The 5,052-nt window shown below is 34.8% G+C and overlaps 1 non-coding gene across 1 annotated transcript; it reads right to left on the minus strand.

Annotated features, from left to right (window-relative positions):
* Positions 1–3,076: 3,076 nt before the first annotated feature.
* TRNAQ-UUG (transfer RNA glutamine (anticodon UUG)) lies at positions 3,077–3,148 on the minus strand. The gene has a single exon. It is a non-coding gene; the product is annotated as a tRNA-Gln (tRNA).
* Positions 3,149–5,052: the final 1,904 nt, after the last annotated feature.

The raw sequence follows: 5,052 nt of genomic DNA on the forward strand, positions 1-5,052 counted from the left end.
GATCAGTATAAGATCCTCAAAACATAACAAGAAGTAATATCCTAGCTTATGGTCGCCATTAAGAACCTACTAGTAGGCTACTTACTAAGTTTTACTCACTCCATGTTTATCATTTTTTTTCATGTAACTAGGAGTTGGTCATGGATGAGAGCGGACTTTGGAGTGTGGGCCATGAACTAACCTCTGTTTTTTATCTAGTATTTTTTGTTCTTCTTTTGAGTCTGCTTCTTATTCTGTGTTTGTAACGAGTATGTATATGTAACACCCCAAAAATGAAGGAAATTATCTTCCATAAGAATAAGCCACTCATGAAAGACCCAAAGCATAGAAAGGAAAAAAATTAAAGGATTAAGCAAGAACAAAGGACTTAGTCAAGTCACCCGTGTACCTTAACAAGTGATTGCAAGGAGTTAAAAGGCCTTTTGAAAAAGATTGGAAAGGAAAAAGTAAATACAAAGGGCAAAAAAGTCATTTTATCAATTATCAAGAATCTTTCTCGATTTGTAATTCCTTATCTAGAAGGAATCTCAAGATTCAGAAAAAGGGAAAAATGATAAAAGAGCGATGAGAAATTTGTAGAAAAATTATGGATTTTTCGAGAAAAATAATAATAAAATATTCAGAAAGTGACAAATTACCAAAATACCCCTGGAAGACTGGATAATTACAGAAATACCACTCTAATTCGAATCAGAGCATCTACCATGACCATCCGGGAAAAATCTTTCGAACTCAAATCTCAACCGTCAGATCTCGTCCAAAATTTGATATGATCTAGAACGAACACCCACGAATCATCACGTCCAACGACATGTATTCAAAGCCAAGGTCGGTAAGGCTATGATCGGAGTTGATATCTTTAAAAAATTATCCAGAAAGTTTGAACTCTAAATAACAAAGATTCTGGAGCTCTCAATGTCAGTTTAAGCTCCTCCTATAAGGTCGGAAGTAGGAGCAACAATACGGAATAAGAATCGAGAAAGTTCAATCCCCGAATTGAAGGCAATAAGCATTTAGATGGTGGATCTCCTACTCTCAGATTTCTTCCAAATTCGAGAGCAATCCTCCACCATTTCTCTTCAAACTTTTAAATAACGAAGAATCTAGAGCTCTCAATGTCGGTTTAAGCTCCTCCTATAAAGTCTGAAGTAGGAGCAACAATACGGAATAAGAATCGAGAAAGGTCGATCCCCAAATCGAAGGCAATAAGCGTTTAGATTATGAGTCTCCTACTCTCAGATTTATTCCAAATTCGAGAGCAATCCTCCACCATTTCTCTTAAAACTTATTCCTACAGTTTCTCAACAAGATTACCCACAAGTTCTATGAAAAAATAGAGTGCTGAAAGTGCCCAGAAACCATTCCCCCAATACAATCCGCCATTGAAGAACTTCAAGAAAAACTTGGAAATCCAATTCGAGGATACATGATGACTCGTCGAGCAAGAATGATTCCAATAAGTTTCTGCACCTCCAAGGAATGCTTCCATAGAAGACCACAAAGAAAAATAACCTCGAGAGCGTGCCAAATTGAAGAAAATAGGTTTCGAAATTAAATTGGGGATAAGAGTCAAAATTCCTATCTACGATCTCTTTTCCTTCAAATTAAGGATTCCTCTAGCTTTAGAGGAAGATGTTGAGTAAACTTGATGAAGGAATCGAGAGTTGAGACATCATAGAACAAGCTACCCATGAGATCGAAAATCTAGCGTTTCGAGTGAGTTGCATACCGAGAACAATTTTTGGAAATTAAGGTCCTACACTCAAAGACGTTCCTCCAAACCAATTCCTTTAGCCTGAAGATAGGACATGGAAGGGGTTCAATGAAGAAATAGGGCCTTGAAACCCCTAGAATCGGCTACCCAATAAGAAATCCTTTGTTTTATCTCCAGCGATAAATCAGATTTTGGATGAACTTTGGTAACGAATATCTTAGGCTACGATCCAAGAGAAGTTATCAAATAAATCCCTAACCCTTTCTTGTAACATCCATTTGTAAGTTTCACGAAGAAATCGAGGAGAGAAACGCTATAAATGTGGCTATACAGGCCGAGTTTCAGATGGTGGCGATGCGAAAAATGCGCATCTTCTTCCTTTTCAGAGGAAGAAAACGATGATACGTTCAGTTCAACTAAACTGTCCAATTCAACTCAAAATTTGACCTTTTCTCGAGTTTTCTCAGTAGATCTTATTTTATGAAATGTTGTATGAATCCTTATCCCGAGAGGTTATATAAGGTAATGAAGTTTGGGAGTTATTGGAAAACTTTAGTTAGCGAAACCAAGATATGGGAGAAAATGATCATCACTGCCGCGAGGCCCCTATTTCTCTTTAGGTGGGATGCTTTGGTATATGTACCATGAGCAGGATTCAATGATGAACTTATTATCTCCCTCACCTAAATGAGATGCCCTGCACCACGATTTGCTAGCAGGATGCCACGATTATGACAACGCCACCTATGCACTCATGGGGAGAAAATTAAGAGTTATTTCGCAAGAGTTTTCATGGTTAAAATACGATGCATGACATGACAACCTCTAAGGTTTAGTTCCTGAAAACGAAACAAGAAGTCATATCCTAGCTCAAGGTTTAGACATGCTCCAAACAAAACAAGAAGTCATATCCTAGCTCAAGGTTTAGACATACTCCAAATTACCAACTATTTTCTGTAAGGGTCTATTTTTTATGACATGAGAATAAATTCAAGATTTCAAGTTGTTTGGAGCAAGTTCGGAACCTAAAACTCATGCTAGTTATTATGGGTTCAAATGATATTGTTTGGAGCAAGTTCGGAACCGAAAACTCATGCTAGTTATTATGGGTTCAAATGATAGCGGAGCGGAGCAAGTTCGGAATAACTTGTTTGGAGCAAGTTCGGAACCGAAAACTCATGCTAGTTATTATGGGCTCAAATGATAGCGGAGCAAGTTCGGAATAACTCAAGAATGTTACACCTTATGCCTCGAGAAAATTTGTGTTTTCGCATCGAATGCTAGGAAACACCCTTTTATTTTAAAATGTCTTGTGTTGTCGTTCCTTATTCTGTGTTTTCGCATCAAGGTCATTTCTTAAAAAGGTCCTACCGAGAGTTGAACCCAGGTCGTTGGATTCAAAGTCCAAAGTGCTAACCACTACACCATAGAACCCCTTGTAAAAATTGATTTTGGAATGGTTTTCCTATTTTATGCAGATTCCACAAGAAGAGAGATTCTATCCCGAGTCAAACTCAAGTTATTGGATTCAAAATTCTAGAGCTATTTTATCTAACTCGTTGTGATCTTGAGCACCTTTAGAGTGATTGCAAAAGTAACCCTCTAGTGTTGATTGAAGCCCTTGGAGAACATGTAATTTTATATATTTCTTATAATTAATTTATATATTGTTGTATATTACAAACAAATTGAAATAATACTTTACATCCCAGTCTTTCTTTCTTCCGTGCAAAACTTAACAGGAAAACCATATTATTTCAATATTCACTCGAGAAACAAGGGGTGAAAACTATATTATTGCAAACCCTCCATTATTGCTTCTACTTTGTGTCAAAATGCTTACACTAAATCATGTTACTAACTAGTTGGTTTGGTTCGGTTCAATTCTTGGGTCCACTAGATTGAATCGACCTAGCTCAATTAAACTCTTGAGAATATAAAAATCATAAGTTTCTTAAATTACGTTAACCAGAAAGTTTAACCCCTAATTTTTTTTAGAATGTTTAGCTTTGTGTCTAGTTGATCTCTAAATGCTTAGAAGTATCTAATAAGACTTCTATTTAAGGAACTTTTCTCTATAAAAGATGTAAGACTTGAGGTTTATTATTAAGGAATTTCAAATGAGTGATTTGATATAGGACAAAATATTTATTTGTTTCAAATATCTTATGTTGACCATTCTTTTTTGTCAAGTATTTTGAATATTATCATTGTGAATTACTAATGGCATTAGATTGAATATCATTAATAACAATATCCCAAAACTCAGGTAAAGATGACATTAGAATTAATACTTTAATTTCATCTTCTAAATTTATTTCCACTTAACTCAGTTGACTGATAATCATAATAGTCACCCGTGCACAAATATTTACAACCTTAAAAGGTAAAATTATAAAGAGTACAAGAGAAAAGTGTTTAAAATAGTTTCAAAATATAGAAAAAAAAAATAGTTTAGATGAGCACCCGAGTGAGTTTGACAAGGAGACCCGAATTTAAACTTTACCTACGTTTGAGAGGCACTATAATGATCAAGTTCAATGGTATTTTAGATTAAAAAGACTTTTATGAACTTTGTACCTTTGTTAGTGTTACTTTGTACCTTTGTTTGTGTTACTTTGTACCTTTGTTAGTGTTATGTTATAGACATTTGGTCAAGTTCAACAAGTGGGGTTGAGGTGATTCAAATGGTTAATGTCACTTTATTTGATTCAAATTGTTAATGTGATAATCCAGTTGAATAGTTACAGGTTATTTCCAAGGTCTCTCTTATTGAACGCCAAAAAGGCTGAAATGATTGTTATTGAAGGCCAACAAGGCTCAAATGATTGAGATGAGTACCTGAGTGAGTTTGACAAAATTGAAATAAAATCAAATAAAATTGAAAAAAAGTTAGCCTTATGACACTTCCTTCAACTCGAACACGTAACCTTGAGATCTATAGTGACGCTCTCCCAACTAAGCTATCCCCACTAACATTAAAAATGAAAACTCATTAGTAAGGTATTTAGCTAATTCATTGATATTTTAAAAAGAAATAATCACTAATTTTAAATTGAATAGTTAGGAGTCAAGTTATGTGACGTGAATCAGGTGCGGTGAAACCGAGTTATCTTCGCTAATATTTGAAAAAAAAAATCATAAGTAAAGGTATTTCTGCTAATTCATTATTTATTGAAATTTTAAAAATAAATAATAACTAAATTTTTATTGAATAGTGCAAATGGAAACAGGTGCGGTGAACGTGGAGATTAAACAAACACGTCACCTTCAAATCTGTAGTTTGACACTCTCCCAACTCAGCTATCCGTGCTAACGTTAAAAATAAAAATTCATAA

Source organism: Cucurbita pepo, chromosome 10 (assembly GCF_057944985.1).
Source record: "Cucurbita pepo subsp. pepo isolate OVF chromosome 10, ASM5794498v1, whole genome shotgun sequence".
In the NCBI taxonomy this organism is placed as follows: domain Eukaryota; kingdom Viridiplantae; phylum Streptophyta; class Magnoliopsida; order Cucurbitales; family Cucurbitaceae; genus Cucurbita; species Cucurbita pepo.